This window comes from Phoxinus phoxinus, assembly GCF_949152265.1.
Source record: "Phoxinus phoxinus genome assembly, chromosome: 11".
Classification (NCBI taxonomy): Eukaryota; Metazoa; Chordata; class Actinopteri; order Cypriniformes; family Leuciscidae; genus Phoxinus; species Phoxinus phoxinus.
The window spans coordinates 32087748-32108987 of NC_136886.1; the positions used below are offsets into that span (position 1 = coordinate 32087748).

The following is a 21240-nucleotide window of genomic DNA, read 5'->3' on the forward strand; positions in this document are numbered from 1 at the left end:
GTAGTTCCTGAAAGTTTCTACATCTCTCACACTGCTGAGGTATGTTGCTCACAGCTGACGGTTGTTGTCCTCAAATCCTGCTGGGAAGTGCCTATATGAGTTTGAAAGTCCTAATTGCAATGTGATGTGCATGTTTGTTTGGAATAAAATGGACATGTTTGGACATGTTCTGTTTTATCACTTCCTGACTTCGACCTACACATACACTACAGTTCAAAAATATGGAAGGTTTTATTATTATAAAGAAGTCTCTAATGCTCACAAAGGCATTTATTTGGTCAACATTACAGTAAAAACAGCAATAATGTTAAATATTGAAATAACAGTTTTTTTATATGTTAAAATGTAATTTATTCCTGTGATTTTCAGCATCATTACACCAGTCTTCAGTGTCACATGATCCTTCAGAAATCATTCTAATATGATGGTTTGTTGCTCGAGAAAAATTACTTATTATTATCAGTGTTGAAATTCAATTTGAAATAGTCGTGCTTAATTTGAATTAGAATTTTTTATTTCTTTAAAAAAAAATTAACTGTAGTGTATATATACAGTATTTGTGTATTTTTTCATTGTGTTTGATTGATATTGTCCCAGTTAAATGTAAACAAAGAAACTTACATTACTGTAAGTGGGTTTTCATCAACATTACTGAATACCTGCACAATAGAGGACAATTGTTTGAAAAAAGTAAATACAATCTGTAGCTTTAATTATGACCGAACCAATTAGCTTCCGCCATTTTTAACGGGACTCAAAGAAAATATGTGAATGCATTTACATGTGCTCATCTTGTAAATATAATGATCCCAACACACCCTGAATTCAGAAGAATCTTTACAAAATTAATTTAAAGTCACCATGAAATCAAAACGGACAATTCTTGTTTTTCATGGAATATTGCTGTATTCAATATAAGTGATTTATTCATGCACATCTTTTTTCATGTGCCCTCATAATCTTTAATCAAAACAACTTCCCGTCCCTCTTGAAGTGACATTTCTTCTCTTCTCTGATGGCGTGTTTACTGGCGTGTGGGCGGGGCAACCTGTCACTCACATGAGATCCACCAATAGCAAACCACAACCATCCAATCAATTGACCGTTCGCAAAGACCCGCCGCCTTTAGTTACTGTTGCTATGTCCGACAAGCCGCTCTCACGCCACACCATGTTCTCACACGGTGAAAAATACATCGTGGAGTAGAGAGGATGCTGACAACACACTGAGACAAAGTCTCATCTTTAAAATTTGGTAATTTTTTTAAGAAATTTAAACAATAAATACTGTTTTGTGGCTCTTTAATGTGTCTGACAGATCGCTAGAGCCGCTCGTGAACCGATCATCTCTTCCTTCTAGTTCATTTATAGCATCAAATAAACATGAATGAACATCAGAAGGAATGTTGTTTTAACCACGGAAAGGCGTCAGTACACTCCGCTTCTCAAGTTCAAATCCTCCAAGCGTTAATCTACTAACTCTCCTGACTGCTTTGTCGGACAAAAATGGCGGATTCGGTGGATGGCGGATTATGATTGGTCAGATCGCCTGTCAATCAAACTCCCTTCGAAGGGTCAAATCCTTATGGACAAAATCAAGTCCCTCCCGCCCAACATTTGTTCTTGTTCAAGGAGCTACTTCGCTCGGATATACGTCACAATAGGGAAGAAAAGATGATCACAGTTTCCGTTTAATGCTGGCTGCTGATTGGTTGATCAGCACAGCCAATCGACCACAGGACTCATTTGAAGAGCTTTTTGTTGCACAGTCTATATTTCTTTTGCAATACATTTCATGTGCTTTAATGAGCATATAGATGATTTGTAGATGTGATGTGATCTGTGCATGTCTCCTCTGATGGGTGATGCCATGGCTGATGATGTAAGCGCTCTTTATTTAGAGCCTTTATCTCAGAAGAGCCCGCAGTAACACAGGGAGGATTTCATTTCTCTCTGCGGACGGGACAGGACAGGAGGGGAGGAGGGCATATCTCTTACAGTGTGGCCTGGGCGGCACAGGACAGATCTCTTTACTTAGCAGCTAATTGATCGAGGGGAGGGAGTGTGTGTGTGTGTGTGTGTGTGTGTGTGTGTGTGTGTGTGTGTGTGTGTGTGTGTGTGTGTGTGTGTGTGTGTGTGTGTGTGTGTGTGTGTGTGTGTGTGTGTGTGTGTGTGTGTGTGTGTGTGTGTGTGTGTGTGTGTGTGTGTGTGGAGGGGGTCGAGAGGTTGATGGTATATGTGTTCTGCCCCATCAGTGTACTCACTCCCCCCTAACCCTGCTATTGATCATGTAATGGTATGATCCGCAAGCCTTAACCTTCTAATCTCATCTGGCTGCTGCACATCGGTGCCAAATTCTGTCGATTCACCTACTGATGGAAAAGGGAACGTAAAAACGTAATGGCAGTGTGGCAGGAAAATGGGAGGATTTCTTTGCCTTTAGGTGAATGGACTCTCCATTTCCTGCAAAAGGTCACTCAGTTAAAGTAAAGTACTACCGTGGAACTGTTAATTACTAAATTCCTTCTACACTGTAAAAAAAATTATAACCTCCCCAACTCAACACTTTCTAGTGACTGGTCACATCTAAATTTTTCAATTTGCTGAATTTCATTTGGGCCAATTAAAAAAATTGGTGTGACCAGTCACTAGAAAATGTTGAGTTGGGGAGGTCAGACATTTTTTATATTCAGGAAAGTACATTAAATCAGTGAATCTCAACATGTTCACATCCGATTTGTACAATAAACAACTTTTCAAAAATGTTTTTAAGATCGAACACTTCGATTTATTAATATTAACTGCATAGGCCCAATAATGTACAAAATTATTAACTTGACATGAATAGAAAAGCTGAAAATTGTAATGCATTCATGGTCTCAGCAGCCAATAATTCACTGTAAAAATAAACTGTGGTCGATAAAACGATAATGTTTATCCTCTCTTGTACTTAATCTGGGTTTATTTTTTACTTGCACTTACTTCTATATTTAGAATAGATATATTCATGGTTTTTGAGTGCATGAATGAATTCACAGCTAAATATACTGTAAAAGTTGTAAATTAAACTAAGATTATTGGAGTAAGTTTTACCAGAAAATATTTTTCAGTCTTTCAAATTGTCACATTTAATTCAATGTGTTACTTGCCGTTTCTTTGAAACAATTTTCACTTAGAAATTGCTAGTAAATATCACAAATAATTACAAAGTAAATCATACAATCATTTTTGTTCAGTGAGTTTGATTGGACATGCGATTATCAACAGCCGAATATATGAGAAGTGTTTTCTCTTGATTTATTATGCTGTCCAAACTATACAATAAACTAGTATATGGTTGGCTGTATTTTTAGTTGCAGTAATTTTTTAATAAAAAATAATAATAATATAAGACTTAAACGACCTCGGATTACTGCTCTTACAAAAACTACCCTGATGTTGTCATCATGGTACTGTCCAAAACTATCTAGACCAGTAATACAAGATCCTATAGTCAGTCTAAGTCTAAAACGGCCCGTCTCTCCGGGTCTTCCTAAAACCCAAACACTCGTCCGGCGTTTGCTGTGATGTGAGCAGCGGTGGGCGGGAACTTCTTGTGCGTGAAACAAAACCTGGCTGGAGTGGCTGCAAAGACGCGTGTGTGTGTGTGTGCGTGTGTGTCTACCTGTTTGTATTGAATAGTGGCCATTAATAATTTAGCTGCATGGCTGCTGGCTATTATTACAGGAAAATAGTGCAGTGCGTTTGGACACATGCCTCCTGCTTGTAAGTCAATAGAGAACAGTTCACCCAGTAGGACCAGGACAGAACACTCTCAAACTCGTGACAAACCTCACAGCTTTATGTCTTTGTCTACAGTTTCCAGTGTAGAGCACTTTGAATTATGTGGAATGAAGCTCATTATTATCAGTGTTATCTTATCAATATAGGCTGGAGAGTATCGCATAGTTCATGATTTATGTCTAACTCAAGTGGGAAAAAAAGGTTTTATAAATGTTTGTGACAGACAGAAAATCCTTTTGTTTAATAAATGTGGCTGATCATATTCTGTATGAGAAAACATTTTATCCTAGAAAACCAACTAGGTTAAAGAAAATACCTTACCATTAAAAAGTAATTAATATACTTTTTTGTTATCAAAATAAATCAGTAGCATTCAGCAAGGATGCATTAAATTGATCAAAACTGACAGTGAATACATTTATAATGTTACAAAAGATTTCTATTTCAAATAAATGGTGTTCTTTTGACCTTTCGAAGAATCCTGACAAAAAGGTTTCCACCACAATTAAGCAGCTGAATATTGATAATAATGATCAGAAATGTTTCTTGAGCAGCAAATCATCATATTAGAATGGTTTCTGAAGGATCATGTGACACTGAAGCTTTTTTTATATATATATCACAGTAGAAAAATTATTTGGAATTGCAATAATATTTCACAATATTACTTTTTATGGGCTACTGTATTTTTTTATCAAAATCAGAATGGTGAGCATAAGACACTTCAAAATTTCAAGACCTCAAACTTATAACAGTATGTATGACCCAGACGACATTAAATGCAGGTTATGGGCTTGATAAAGTAAAATCTGGGTCCCGAAGCAAAGAAAGCGTGGCTGAGAACCAGAGATCTAAAGCAATGACATTCATACATATTTAAGTGTGGCTTAACTGTGCAAACCCACGGCCGTGTGTGCATGAGATCTGTCTTAGAGGAACTCTCATCTGAAATCTTCAGACGGTGAAGTGTGTTTCCTTCCTCTGATATCTCCATTCCTCTGTTCTCTCTCTCTCTCTTTAGAGAGAAGACCATTTGTTTCTTTTTCGAGTGTGTATGGATGTTGTAGTGTGTGCTGGGCTGTAAGGTGAAGGGTTTAGATTGAGGGCAGATTTTGGCCAGTTCTGTATGTTTGATACGGTCTGTTATCGATACCGGGCCTGGATGGAGTCGAAATTGTTTGGCGAGTTAATAGCGGTTTGATGATGTCACTGTCAGTGACCTGGGGAAAGATTGACCCCCGTGCGGCAAGAATCGCTAAAATGCCACTCGCGCAATTACCAACTACAGGCCCCAGCAGCCCGCTGCGTTTTGTTTTATGTCCTTCAGAGACACACACTCGCACACAAGCTCTTACGCATGGATAAAGACTCAATCCTGCGCCAACTCCCTCCCTCCTGCACACACACACACACACACATGCATCTTCTAACACACTTATTTGCAATCAGAAACGCAAATACTGGTCATTTACATGCTGTCTAATAAAGCCATACACATTAGGTTTATCAGTGACCTGCATTTGAGTGTGTGTGTGTGTGTGTGTGCCGTCAACAGAAATGGGGCAGTTACTATGACGATGAAATTTCAGGCGCATAATTTATTCATTAAGAGTAAGACAGCATTACATCACCTCGCACTCACTCTTTTCACGATTTAGAGGCACTTTTCCCTTTTTTCATGCCGTTAATGTGGCTTTTGATAGGCCTGTTTGGAAACAGGAAGCTTTTTTGGTTAGTATCCAATAAATGTTGTTGACAATCAGTGTGAGTCTTTATGACGGCGTTTTGCGGCACCTGCCCGCGTTTGTAACGCTAACAAATCTCACATGATCTGGAAACCACACGAATGCTTCTAACGTCGTTTCTAGGGTGTTTGCGAGCACATCCCTCTTCAACATAACAGTCCAAATAGGCTTGTAGCACATCTATTTGTTTTATCTGTGTATTGTTGTTGTTTTTTTCTATCCCTTTCTGTCCTTTAAAAAGAAAAGACGGAAGAAGGAGCGGAAAGAGAAAATCCTCAGGAGGCATCTATAATTCATGGCTTAGCTTAGTGGCTGGGAAAGAGCGCCATACTGCTGTTCTGAGCTTTATTTGCTGATCCCCCCTTTTCTCCACACACTTCCACTCACTGGCTTTACACACGGCCACGGACTGACTTTACACGCAGGCAAAAGTTCGGTCAGCACAGGTGCAGGGTTCAGGGTGCACGGCTCTGGCCTCCCTCAAATCTGAAGTTATAACTATTTTTATTCATTTGCATGAGTTTTATTTCAATCAAAGTCATTATACACAATCATAATTGGTACACACACTTTCATTTGACTTATATTATGCATGACATTTTTTTTTAAGCATTTCAACTGACGAGTCAGGACCCCAAACGGGGTTTACCAGAGAGGTTTCCCAGACATCAACATAGTGTCGGCCCAGATCCGGGCCGTGTGGATTCCACGTGTGCCGGATGTGTACCGGATCTGGGCCGGCACTATGTTGCTGTCTGGGATTGTTCTGATTGGGTCACAGACAGGAGGGACGAGCAATCCTTAATGCAAACATTAAAATGCAACTAACCACCAAAGTTAGGATAGTTAAATCAACAGATTTCAGGATCTTTAAAAGGGAGAAGAAAATGTTTCCTACATTGTTTGTTTTTGAAACCAGACTTTATCCAATTTCGGTGCAAATTGTTACTAATTGTGCATGTTGTTGGGACTGTGCAGGTCATGGCCAGTTTAATACCTGTATGATAAGCAGTTGTGGTGCTGTCGGGCCAGCTCTTGACGTCCTGAAGCACTGGTTTAGTGTTGAACTCAGATGAATGCCGTTCCCTCTCTGTTTGGACTGCTGTCCTCCCGTCATGAATAATAGAGTTGAGGAGTCCCGTGCGTGTGCCATGGCATTGTTCACAGTTTGTGTCACACCAGCGCATGGTTAACTAGGCAAAACAAAAGCTTTTCAATATTTCAGTGAGTTCGAGCCACACACACGTTCACACACACTGAGACATGCAGAGCTTTGACAAATGAATCATATTTGCATGCAACACAATGAAGTTCGACTAACTTTTTTAATTGCATTCGTAATCCAAATCAAATGAAGTACATTTCTAAATAATGTTTTTAGCAATGTGCTTTAATTCTAAAATCATAGATGGTCAATTATAAATGATAAAGTAGTTGATTAATTGCTTTATTAGTGTAAACCTGACACTTAACTCGCCTTATCTCTTGATTTATTTTATATCATTACCAGTAAGCAAAAACCTTACTACTTTTAGCTATACCTTTTTAATCATACGCGTCATATTCAGTATATTCAGTATATATTTGCAGTATAATCATCTTACGTTGTCGGAGATTTTATCAGAATTACATAATTTAGTGACCATATGAATGAATTTTGAATATTTTCAATTCTTTGGTTTAAAGGAGATTGACACATACAAAACTGGCAATTTCAAGTGTTTCAAACTAAACAAAAATCTTGAGAATATTGTTTAAATTGGTTAAAAAGTAACTCTATCTTTCTATAATCTATTTGATTGTTCTTTTGTGTAATAAAAAAAAGAAAAACAATAGCCATTTCCTTATTTACATCATTCTCCAGGAAGTGACATCATTTTGGAGGGAAAACAGCATCAGTATTAGCAATAGATTTGATGAATTCTGTGATGTTTAGTGGTTTTATTTGGTTTGTCTCATAGAACATTCAGTCTTGTTTGAGAAAATGATTGAAATTTGTATGATATCGAAATATCAAAATGCTAAAATAATCAAGTAATGAATTAAGCAAGTTATCTCCATCCTGTTCATGTTCTTGCCATTGTGTAAATCATTTTAACAATTAATGAAAAGCTTTACTTAATGAACTTTAAGTGTCTGAACTTGACCCTTTATGAATAACGATTTAACATATATTACAAGTTATCACATTTAAAAGTTAAAGCATAACCGATTGACTCCTGTCAACATTTTCAGCAAAACTAACTGATAAAGGCTTATATTAGAAATGAAAAGAATATGGAGTATTTGTGATATGTGACATAACCCAAAAATGTCCTGCAAACTATATTGTCTGCTCAAATATTATACTATAGTTGCACACCTGTTTATTAATGACAGCATTGAAGGGCACTTTTTAAAGTAATGAAGCATAAAATGATGTTACTGTAACTGACTGTATGATGTGTCCTAAAAGCCAGATGAATTAACCACAATGCCTTGCAGGACTCACTGATGCCCATGTGTTTAAACTAAACTCTGCATTTTGATTCTGTTTCATAACCCATCGAGGCGTTTAGTCTTAATGTGCTAATCTAACCGGAGCTGCAGTGGATTGAGCCATTGGTCATATATGAAGCCAACGCTTCTCCCAGCCCTGATTATGGCTCGTGGTGGTATTGTTATGCAAATGAGCGTTGCATTATTGAGCTGAAAGACTGTCCGAGTGCAAAACAGCCAAAAACTCAAGACTAAACCAATGTGATCAAGCATATAGACTGTGCATACATGCAAACACTCACATTCAGAAATATGTTTGCATTTCACGTTGGCCGATAGAGCAGAAGTGTGTCAGTCAGCGCAGAGAGAGATTCAGACACTATGGCTCTAACCAGGGGCCCTTAATGGCCCTCACAGCCTCCCGGTGAGTTCCCTGATAATTACTCACTGCTTAATTGAGCCGGACTCAACATGCTTTAAATGAAACTCACACACATTTTGCCTCATCCAATCAGAATTTAGATTTGGGGCTAAGCTTTTAAAAAAATACATTGGTTCTGGTGAGAGGTTGAATGTTCTGGTACACTTTAATAAGGCATGCATTTGTGTTCATATGGAGGTTCTGGTCAGAATGACATCAGCCCTTCAGCTCAGACCACATTAAATCAATGTATGGATCCTGCCACCTACTGCCAATACTGAGAATGACATCCAACAGATATTAAGTGAAAAGCAATGTGTGCTATTCATCAACACACTCACACAGGCTTGAGAGGTAATGAGGAGATTTACTCTGTGCTTCCTAATATTTAAGGATTTCAAAGATGTTTAATGTTTTACTGTCAAATTGAAACATCTTGAATCTGATATTTGAAATGAAAATTAAATATTTTTTTCAACCCATATAGGTTTTATAATACCTCATTGAATTAATGTGGTTGTGTTCATGCAAAACAAATGTTAGATGTGCCATAACCAGATGCTTTAAAACAGAATATTTCTTGTGTTTTTATTCACTAAATAATTTAATTATTGAGTCAAATGGGAATTATCACAAAAATGTGCCTTAAATCTTAATCTGTGTGATGTATATTATATATAATAAAGTAAATCAATATAAATCAAATAAATACATTTAATATATAATATTGAAGATATTGATTAAATAATAACATAGGCCTATACACTAAAAACATTTTTTTTTCTAAAAAAAATTAATCTTATGCTCACCAAGGCTGCATTTGTTTAATCAAAAATACATTATTTCATTGTGAAATATTATTACAATTTAAAACAACTGTTTTCTTTGTGAATATATTGTAAAATATAATTTATTCCTGTGATAAAAGCTGAGTTTTCAGCATCATTACTCCAGTCTTCAGTGTCACATGATCCTTCAGAAATCATTATAATATGATGATTTGATGCTCAAGAAATATTAATTATTAAATAAAAGTATTATTATTATTTTGAAATGTAGTGTAAGATCTGTATATTTAATGATACTGTATGTTCAATGCACATGATCTAATACAGAGATACTGGCCTCTATTGGACATCATCTGCTATTGCACCTCCATTAAGTCAAGCAATGGCTATGATCATGTGTATGATACATTTTTTATCTCATTCAGGGATTTCTGATCTGACGTGTTACCCCAGTGTACACACACACACACACACACACACACACACACACACACGATCAGATGTGCAAAGTTCATTAGCAGCTTTGGTGACAGTATTGACATGTTTCAAACCGTACAGGTTCTTCGTGTAGGTCCAGCACGGTTTAACCACTGGGTTAACAAGCTCTTTGATCCTTAAAATCTCAATATTGCTCATGGAAGCATAAAATGTATTTCTGATCAATGTATTTGATTCATTCGGTTTGACTGTGGCCCCGTTACCCAATCAGGATTGAGCTCCGCCGCTGGACAGTAGTAGTGGAGCAGTGTTGTGTTTTTCCTCTAAACAGGAGTTAATAACTGTACTCGAGAAGAGAAACACACACACACACACACACACACATACATCACATTACACACCAGGGAACCTTTGTAGACACTTAAGTTACACCAAAGTCTCAAAATGAAAGAAACGCCTAGCCGTTATTCAGAGCGCTTAATGACCTCATATCAGTGTGTGTGTGTGTGTGTGTGTTTATTTGAAATTTAGCTGCGGGTAAATAAAGACAACAGCACAGCACTGTAGTCATCCACAGGGGTTGATCTTTACGGCTCTCAAATCGCCTGTTCACACTCAGTTTGAGGATCCACATTTATGGCACACGGTGACTGTGGGTTTAGCGCTCAGGCTTGTTAGCAAGTGAACACTAGCTGCGGTTATGCTTTTGTGTCCGATCAGTGCCCGTTTCTTGAGGTTTTGACAGGTTTGTTGGACACGTAGATGTCATTATACTTCAGATTCCCATCCCAGAGGAACATTGTTTTGATCAGATGTTGCTCAGGAGATTTTAAGCCAGCATGAAGTCAAAACTGACCATTTTTTTGTTGGAATATTGCAGATTTTTTTTTTTATAAATGAATTATCTGTGCATGCACATCATTATTTTATTTTAATTTCATGTGACCTCGTGATCTCAAATCAAAATAAGTTCTCTGATGCTTCTCTTGCTGATGACATGTTTACTGGCACGAGGGCGGGGCAACCAGTTCGACCAATAGTAAGCCACAACCATCCAATCAATTTCCTATTGGACAAAATCAAGTCCCGCCCAACATTTTTTCTTGTTCAAGTAGCCGTTTTACTTGGATATGCGTCACAATAGGGAAGAAAAGACTTTCGCAAATTCAGTTTTTGCTGATTTAAAGGTAGGTATGCGATTTTTGGAGAGGCTAGCTTTGAAAGCATAAGATCCCACCCTCCCAAAGAGAGTCTCAGAGCTTCTCCAAAACCATGACCACTACAAATCACACATAATGATGAACATAAAACACTTAAATAGCTCTGACCTGTACCAGCTGACTGCTGCAGATTCATGTCACCGTTGATAGTGTCCCAGAGAGCAAAATAGTGTCGGCCACATCTGGGGCATGTGGAGTCCACGTGTAGATGTGGGCCGGATCTGGGCCGACATTATGGCCTCGTTTACACTGTCAGTGAAATGTGACCCAATTCTGATTTTTTGCTCATATGTGACACAGATCCGATGTGTTCTATGACAGTGTAAACAGGAAAAAAACGCATACATTCGGATATTTCGAGATCGGTTTCAGGCCTTGGTCATATGTGGAAATAAATCAGATATGTGCCAATGCGACTGTCATGTAAACAGGCAGATCGGGTTTTCTGAGGCATTAGGCTACATATCCGCGGTTTAATGACGAGAAACCCCGACGCGCATCTGCAAATGGCCCGACGAAACGTTGTGTCGTCGTAGGAGAGGAATGTGGACACATGTTGACAACTTGACACAACATATCAAAGGTTGGCTTGCTCAATGCTCATCTTAAAATTTCAGACCCACTGCTCCTCGTTAAAGCCCGCCACGATCTCATGAAAGTGCGTATAGCACGAATTTTTCTGCGAAAATTTCGTAGAAATACATTTTTTTCTATTGCCTGCATATGATATGCACTTTATGGCGAGTAATACGCACGCACTCCACATCCCTAATCCTAGGGGGTTTACAGCGTGTATCATGCACACAAAAACTATTTTTGGCATATAAATGGCACGAGAAATTTAATTTGTGCTATAGATACGCACTTTCATGAGATCGTGTTGTTTGTTCCACCAGTCCTGAGATCTCTCTCGCACATGCGCAGGCTGTAATGATGGCCCTTTTCATCCTCCGCCTCAGAATCATGGTGATGTTTGGCGAACTTCGCATATATCGCAGAGCTAGCATCAAGCATAGTTCACGTCCGTCCATCTGTGCAAGAACCCCCTTTAAGCATGCGCGATGTTTCAGACAGTATGGCCTATGTTGCTGTCTGGGGTTTCCATTGAAACGCATAAATCTGATCCGCTCCAAGTATAACGTCCCTGGTTTCCATTTCTTCCAAATTACGGTAGTTATGTGGTGAACGCAAAGCTAAAAGCTTAAAAGCTAAAGACCTAAAGTCTCCAATTGCTCCCCATTAAATCACATTGCTATGTAGAATAAATAATTAACATTTCAAAGATATGCCATTTGTGATTTTTATGTCTGATAGAATAAATGTTGCTCAGTATCTTTTCTCCATCTCTGAACCGGCTGTCCTGAACCTTTTGTGTCGTCTAATAGGCAAACAAAAGCTTTGACGGTCTCATTCAGCTCCTTGAAAACTCTTTATTGCACAGGCTTCATTCAGGTCAGCTTGTTAAGTGGCTAATTACACTGCAAACACAATAACGGCTGACATGGGATGGTAGTGAGAGAGGGACCCGGAAACTCTTCAGATAGCTGACACACACACACACAGCCTACATTAGCATGTCCACATGTATAGGGGCGTGGCCTGAAACCTAAATATACACACCACAAAATAAGGACTTTGGGTACTCATAATGTAGGTCAAACCACACACACACACACAGTATAGAGTGAGTTTTACCTTAAAAAACCTTTATTCCATCTAAAAGTTGAGAATATGGGCGATGAAAGAAGCTAAAAATTAACTTGATAATTTTTCTTTTTGCAATATCCAATGTTGATATTTATATATTTTCCAAAAAGCCATTGTTGTCATTTATTTATTTAAAAGGGACAATGCATATGAATGAACATAGCTTTTCAGCAATGTGCATATGCCAAAGTTAGCCCCCAGGCTATTTTACATTTGTAGTCCCATGTGAGGTGATCAACAATACCTAGTAACAAAGAAACTAAACATTTAATTTAAACAACATGATTTGACTTAATTTAAAAGACACTACAATTAACAACAACATATAAGAAATGCCGCAATTAGCAGACAGGGCATCTAAAATGACATACTCATACATGACGAAACACACACATATACACATACATAGTAAAGTGCTACTCAAAGTGCATTAAGTGCATTATCAATTTCTTAAAGTACTATTTGATGCTGCAAAGTGCTAGATCTAGTTTGGTGTGTACATACACTTATAAAGTAATACAATGAACCGTACTAAACTATCTAAATTACAACAATTATCATTAGTGGGCACATACTTGATTTGTTTTAAGCCATCGTTTAAGTTGGTTCTTAAAACTGGGGAAGGTCGGACTTTCTCTCACAGCAACCGGTAATTTGTTCCATATCTCTGTCCCCTTAATTGATAGTACATTTTGTCCGAAAGCTGTACGTCTGTGAGGCACCACACAATCACCTCTCGTGCAGGCCCTGGTTACACTTCTGCCTCCGCCCGTTGTTTTCACCTTAATGTAGTCACTTAGTGCGGGTGGGGCAAGACCATGTAGGATCTTATAAATAGCACAGGCATATTTGAGCTTTAAGAAATTTGCAAAGCTTAGTAGGTTATATTTTTGTAATATTAAGCAGTGATGATAAGAGAGTGGTTTCCGGTCTAAAATTTTTAGAGCTTGTTTGAAAAGTGACTCCATTGTTTTAAGCGTGCACTGATTTTTAAAAGACAGTGTTGGATCTAATACAATGCCAAGGTATTTGAATTCGTATACAATCTCTAGTTCTTCTTGGTTTAAAAATATATTTGAGCGAGTCACTTCAATCTGCCGCTTAGAAAACATCATACAAACAGTTTTTTTAGGGTTTAGTAGTAGACATGATTTAAAGAGCCACTCCTGTATACGGCTCAGTGCAGATGTAAGTGACAGAGGCTTCTCGAACAGTTTTTGCATGTGTAAAAATGACTGCGTCATCTGCATACATTAAAATATTGATGTTTTGGCATACTGTAGGCAGGTCGTTAATGTATACAGAAAAAAGAATAGGTGCAAGTATGGAGCCTTGAGGAACCCCTACTGGACATTCTAAATAGGGAGATTTAATGTTGTCAATAGAGACACAATGTATTCTATTGGCTAAGTACGAGTTCATTAGATTCAACATGTTTAATGTAAGAACTAAAACCGTAGAAATCAAGTGAAAAAAAAAAAGCTTTAACGAGAATAGATATTGTCGTTTGGGAATCGGCTGAATCGTAGAAAGTAAGCGTTACATATTATACTGGAGGCAGCGGATGCAGGAAAGGACAAATAAGAGACTCAGTGACATCAACCATACAGCTGCATTTTAATAAAAGCTTATGAAGACAATCATTTGTTTTCCTTTATCACTTGGGCAGAAGAAACATGCACATTAAGATAAATAAAAATAAATGCATTAAAAAATAAATAATTAAATAGGGTCCATTTTAATTTCATGTTGCGTTTAAATCAGTGGCGCTATTAAAACCTTGTCTGGTGAAACCAGTCTAATCTCACGGCCTCCACTGAACGGCCAAATAAACAAACATAGCAAACTTTGTATAAAATCATTGCAAACTACTGTGAATATTCAGAATATCACCCCAGCCCTAAATGAGAGCATTTATACCAAATCTACTCTGAGATTCCTTCATATGAAATGAAATACAACCAAATTTGTGCTGAGACACCCAGCGTTCCCTACATACACAAACAGTCCAGTGCCTCCAGACAGCGTCTGAATTAATCTTAACAACAGCATGAAAAACGCTGCTTATTGATACCGAGAGAGAGAGAGAGAGAGAGAGCCTGTGGGAATGAAAGACATGTATGTGAGGAGGACAGGAGACGCTCTGCTCTTTGTTGACAAAGTTGGGTAATTAGGGCCAAGAGCCCATTAAAGGAGAATATTCAAAGGGTGATAAATGGCTTTAATAAAGGAGCAGTGTATCCCTTTAACAGAGACAAATCCTCCCCATCTTTCTCATGCGCTGATAAAACACGCCACAGACATCTCCTTCATCTCACCTGCCCTGGACCGAAAGCACTTCGGTGTCCCTTCTGTGTGCGCTTTTACAAACTAGCGCTATACCGCGAGCGTGGTGTGCTTTTCTCAGAGATAAATCTTGTACACGGAGCGCGCAGACATTAATTAGGTCCATACAAGCCTCTCTTTGCTTGCTGGGGAGAAATCTGACAAGCCAAACACTTTAAAGTTTTGTGAATCGTCTCTTGCAAATTGTGCGGCGAGGAAGCGCTCAGGCCGAGAGGAAACCGCTCGTGTGTTGAGAGCAGAGAGAGGCTGGCCGGATCTCTTTCAGGACCGGTCGGAATATCCCCACAAAAGCCTAGAGACAAACCTGAAAAACAGAGAAAACTGGTGGAGGAAGGACGAATGAGAATGAATGGATGGGTTGTGTCTACTATAGCCATACTCCAGCCTGAACTGGTATAGTGTGTGGCTGCAAGTACGCTGTATATTTGCCGAAATATGTAGTATACAGCAGAAATGTAAGGTCAAGTAGTGTGCACTAGATGTATACTGCATATTTGGCAGGTCATCCTGTTATACCATGCAAACTAAACAGAACATTCACATGTTCTTGTTTATTTATTTACATTCACATACTGTGCTCCAACAAATAAACTGCAGGAAAATATAGTAGATAGTTTGGCAGTAAGTGGTTTTCTGAATGCATAACTGATGCATGAAGTTCTCTGACAATACACGAGTACACTTCTGCTGTTTGAAATATTTGTCTTTGCATGCTGCATACAACATGGCATAGTATTATATATATATATATATATATATATATATTAGGCAATATACAATGCATACTAACATATAATTTTTTTAATACTTTTATTCAGCAAGGACACTTTTTTTCCATCAAAAGTGAACACGACAGTAAAGACATTTACAATGTTAAAAGCTATTTCTATGCTGTTGTTTTGAATTGTTTTATAAAAAAAGTCTTGAGTATCCTGAAAGGAATCATGGTTTCCGTGAAAATAGAAGCACAACATTGATAATAATCAGAAATATTTCTTGAGCAGCAAATCATCATATTATGCTGATTTCTGAAGGATCATGTGACACTGAAGACTGGAGTAATGATGCTGAAAACTCAGCTTTTATCACAGGAATAAAGTACATTTCAAAATACATTAAAACAGTAATTTTAAATTCTAATATTTCACAATATTACTGTTATTTTTCTTGTATTTCTGTTTAAATAAATGCCGCCGCGGTGAGCAGAAGAGACGTCTTTCAAAAACATTAAAAAATCTTGAACAGTAGTGTACACAATCTACAATACTTCTGTTTACATGCATATATACATACACATTATATCACTATATATCACATATATAGTATAATATATCTTTAAATCTTAAATCTAATTTATTCCATTCATGTTTTGAATAAAAAAAATAAGATCAAATGAAAGTATCTTCACTTTTTGAAAACAAGACTACAGATTTGTTGCCCCGTGCAACGTTGAGTAGCCCTGCGCTAGAATATAGATTTACTACGGTGTGTTTGATACGGATTGATACGGATTGGAATTGACCAGCATCAAGGACACTAACTAACTACTTAACTAACGTGTAGCATGTAGTAAGCTGTATATCACACTGACTGAACATATCCAGTGAAACGTGTGTGTGTGTGTGTCAGTCACTGTGTAGAGATCAGGCTGTTCTGTATTCAGTGTGTGTGGATCTGGAGTCTGTGAGGTCTCCTTCAAAGCATGAGTCTCACACACCTGCACTTCCACACAGGGCTTCATCTGCCATGACACCCGGTGACATCCCTCCTGTCCCGTCCCGTCCCGGACCCTCTCCAGGGCACAGCGGACCCTGACACACCGGAGAGATCACGTCACCTTCCTGCAAACACACACAGCCAATTAAAAACTGGAGAAACTCTAATGAACCTCCATCTCTCTCTCTCTCTCTCTCTGTCTCTTTCCTTTTCTTTCTCTTCAGGTTCTTCGTTCAGTGATGATTGACAGGAATTGATCTTCTCAAGGTTCAACTCATCAACTGAATGACAGCTACAGATCAAATATGACATGAATGGTAAGATAATATGGTCCTTTTTTAACCCTTTCACATAATAGCCAAAAAAAAAAAAAAACCTAACAATTGAGTCTTTGGTGTTTAAAAGGATCGTTCACCTGAAAATTCTGTCATTTATTACTCACCCTCACACAAATGAAGAAATGAAATTTGACAGTCCGTTGACAGTCTACGCAACTGTGACTCCAGAGGTTTAACCTCAATGTGAACTCTTTCCCAGCCTGCTTTTAAACATTTTATTCTAGCTTCTTGCATACTTTTTTAAAATCAAAATGAATGTGGGGAAGGGTTTATAAAAAAAAAGCAACATTCTGAACTAAAAACTGAGACAATTGCATATTTTCTTTTTTTCAAAGACCACAATGGGCGTAAGCAATGCTTCTATCACTGGTTTCTGCTTCTTCACCTGTGTTTTGATCTGGAGATTCTGTACTCTTTCAGAAGATGAACAATAGCTTCCCCACGGTTTAACACGGAAAAGCCGGAAAATGCCGTCAATGGTAAATGGACTACATTTATATAGCGCTTTAACAGACCCATGGCCACCAAAGCGCTTTACATATTGCCTCACATTCACCCATTCATACACCGACGGCGGTGTCAAGGCGCCATCCAGCTGGTTTGTAGACAACCTACATGAACCACTGAGCCACTGCCGCCCAATGGCGGGGAAAGAGTTCAGAAGCGACGAGAGTGTTTTGTTGGTGCTCTTGTGAACGCATAGCAGATTAATATTTAGTAAATAAAGTGGTAAATTGTGTTGTTTTTCACAAAAAAAGCACTCTACTTCATTAAATTGAGATCAAACCACTGGAGTCACTGGATTACTTAAACTATGTCTTTACTACCTCTCAGTGGTAGTTGCAGCTGTCAATGGAGGGACAGAAATCTCCCAGATTTTATCCAAAAAAAAAAAGCTTAATTTGTGTTCCAAAGATGAACGAAAGTCTTACGGGTTTGAGTAATTAATGACAGATTTTTTTTTTTTGTGAACTATCTTCATTTTTAGACAAGCACTTGTGAACTTCCCGCTGCCATTTTGAGGGGCGTTAGACTTCGTCAAGTACACGAGTGAAGTTTATTTGGACTAGTCTCAGCCTCAGACGTCACGCCCACGGAACGTTGGCTAAACGTCTGATGCATATGGTACACTTAACTGGAAACACTTCAGGAATGTCGAAGTCGTCATCTGATTGGTTGAATTTTATCGGATTTCCGGGGGGCGCGAGTGCCGCGTTTATTTTCGGTCCGCCGGGAAACAAAGCACAGACGTGTGATTGCGGAAGAAAAACTGTTGTGTTTACATGAGTGACAATGAGCATTTATCAAGATCAGCTAAACGTAGAAAGTATGCGAGGTTCACGGCATAGACTCTTTAAGAGATGTCCAGGAGTTTTGTTTGAGGCACTTAGTGGAGACTTGTTGCACGCCGGTCTGTTGTTGTGGGGACATTTCCACGCCCCGAAACGTGACGCTGAACGAAACGAACTGTAATTGGTTGTTTGACATCTCGGTCAAACGGCCTTATGGGCGGGCCTTGGCCAAAGAAAGCTGCTATGAATTCCAGACCTTCAGCCGTAAGTCTGAAGGTCTGGCTACGCGAGACTAATTTGGACAGACCCTCGGCGTTGACCCAGGGAGCGAGTCTACTCATACTGTATGTACATTCAGGCAGATCCATAGACCACAATGCAACACGATTGTGACGTCACAACAGCATCTTGGTGCTCGCACTTAAATTACCCAAAAATTATCAAGGGCGTTTCCATTTAAACACACTTCCGACAGTAGTGGGCACAGTAATGTACATCCGAGTGAATGAGACGGATGGAAGTTAGTGAGAGAAGGGCATAAAAATATTTTTTTATAAAATTTTCCTTCAAAAAGGCCGCAGTGGTCCGTCATCTTAACCCACAGCTAAAGTAGATCAGCAGGTTAACAACTTTAACCAATTTACACACAATTATAAACTCATTTCGAGAGTCATTTTGCCTTTTCCCCACCAACAGGCAACTTCGAGATTAATAATTCAGTTTAATAATCAAGTCCCATTAGTGGCAGTAATACTCACATCTATAAAGTGTGGCCGTCATGACAGTGACTCAAGCTCTCGTGACTTACATAACCTTTATTAGTCAGGAATGGAGTCGGATACCTTTCCAAAATAATGGCAAACATGATAAGTGACAGTATTATCTGGGATACTTAACGTAATGTTCCTAACTCTATAGCATGAAATGATCCACTCAATAATGACAAGAGTAATGAAACGCACGGTGTTTGGAAAGCTAGCGGCATCTGTTTTCCGCATGTTAGCGATCTCCTCTTCCAGCGCAGGACGTAATTAACCTTGCTTATAGAAAGGTTGCCTATTTGAATTACTGCGTTTTTGTTATTTAGGAAGAAAATCATTTTCTCGGCTTCATATTGGATGAAATATTGCCCGAGACATAATTTTTATTCGGAAGCAGCTCTGCGCGAGATATTATTTAAATTACCTCTCCTTGGGCTAAATTCTGCTGAAATATCTCCAGTTTGATTTATCATGCAGTCACAGTGAGAGAATGAAGCATATGAGGGTTTTATTACGCAGAGAGAAACGTCTGCGCTCCTGCATAAAATGAGTCTGACTGAATCCTGCAGTCACATTTGGACACTAGATGTGAATTATTAGAGACACAAGCCTGTCCACCTGCCAATTAGACACGCTTCATAATTCAAGCGGATTTGTCTCTTTGCTCTGTCAGGCTTAGGCTTGTAATCATACATTTTGTTGTTGTACATACACAACCATTCAATTGGATAAAGAAATTAATGTTTATTCAGCACGGACGCATTCAAATGAATAAAAAGTCATTTCAAATAGAAATCTTTTGCTTATCAAAGAATCCTGAAAAAAAGCTGCATCACCATTTCCACACAAATATGAAGCAGCACAACTGTTTTTAACAGCGATTATAATCAGAAATGTTTCTTGAACAGCAAATCATCATATCATAATGATTTCTGAAGGATCATGTGACACTGAAGACTGGAGTAATGATGCTGAAAATTCAGCTTTGATCACAGGAATAAATTATATTTAAAAATATATTCACATAGAAAGCAGTTATTTTAAATGGTAATAATATTTCACAATATTACCGTTTTTACTGTATTTTATTATTTTTTTTAAACGCAGCCTTGATGAGCAGAAGAGACTTTTTAATAAAAAAATCGTACCGACCCCAACTTTTGAACGTTAGTGTGTGTGTGGGTCTCAGTTATTTTCTTAATTTTTGAGTTATTTCTACTGAAAATAAACAGTCCCAGCAGCCTTTATGTTAATCCAGCTCTTAGCTCTATATTTCAGTGCACAGATGATTGTTACTGTATTTTACGAGATGATAAGCGATAAGCAAACATTTCAGACTTTGAGAAAACTCAATTTCCCATTATTCAATTTTAACGCGAGGCCATAAAGCTGCAGAATCAGTTGTGACATGTTGCCCTTTAAGACTGTCATGTTATATTACCTTGCGGATCACATTTCATGAGTGTCTCATTAAAATAAACTCGTGTGTTTTATGTGCACGTAACACACAGATGTTGAGCTTTTAAAGTGTGACGAGACAGTCCTCGAGGACACATCAGGACGTGAGTCTGGACTGTCAGAGTGAGAGAAGTTTGGAAACTGATGAAGTCTCAGCACATGTCCAGTTTGCATATTTTGACAAAATTAAGTCAAAATCACGTTCATAGTTAATGTGATTTCTCTGCTAGGACTCCTGTGTGAACTTGAGGACAACTGACTCCATGCAGCTTCTAAACATCAGCTAAAGTCAGTCATTTATATACATAATGTACAGTATTTAAAAGCAGCTTCACAGAAAATAGAGATACTAATATCAAATTTCCAAAGGTGTTCATTTAGCAGTTTTGTTTACAGCTTCATAGATAAGTATGCCTTAATATATTCATCTTTATGCCCCTAATATATAAATCTTTATTTTGCAACTTAAACTAATCATTTTCATTGAAATATATTCTGTGAATATGTTTATTCAAAAAAAGTGTTACTTTACACTCGACATGTAACAAAAAAGTTAGAATTTCAAAATACAGGAAAAATCTGTCAAAATAAAACAGTAAAATTACATATATTTTTTTAAAGTGTTGAAATGTTGCTTTTGCAACTAACTGAAATAATGTTTAAGTTGATGTACCAAAACTTAAAATGAAATGATAAAAATGAAAGCCAATTCAAAATATGAATTTCAAAGCATCAGAAACAAAGTATCAC

The 21240-nt window shown here is 38.0% G+C and overlaps 1 protein-coding gene and 1 long non-coding RNA gene across 3 annotated transcripts in view; one reads left to right on the forward strand and one right to left on the reverse strand.

Moving 5' to 3' along the window:
• Positions 1–20837, forward strand: part of LOC307007004 — a 36703-nt gene extending 15866 nt beyond the window's left edge. Inside the window, exons 2-3 of the long non-coding RNA XR_013799557.1 lie at positions 16866–16958; positions 20721–20837. This is a non-coding gene — a long non-coding RNA (uncharacterized lncRNA). The remainder of the gene's footprint in view (positions 1–16865; positions 16959–20720) is intronic.
• The window catches only part of rbm26 (RNA binding motif protein 26), a 48156-nt gene continuing 41089 nt past the window's right edge, over positions 14174–21240 (reverse strand). For both annotated transcript variants that reach the window (XR_013799555.1, XR_013799556.1), the window contains exons 27-28: positions 16643–16766; positions 14174–15229 (exon numbers count right to left, since the gene is read on the reverse strand). The gene's annotated coding sequence lies outside the window, so the exon portion shown is untranslated. The remainder of the gene's footprint in view (positions 15230–16642; positions 16767–21240) is intronic.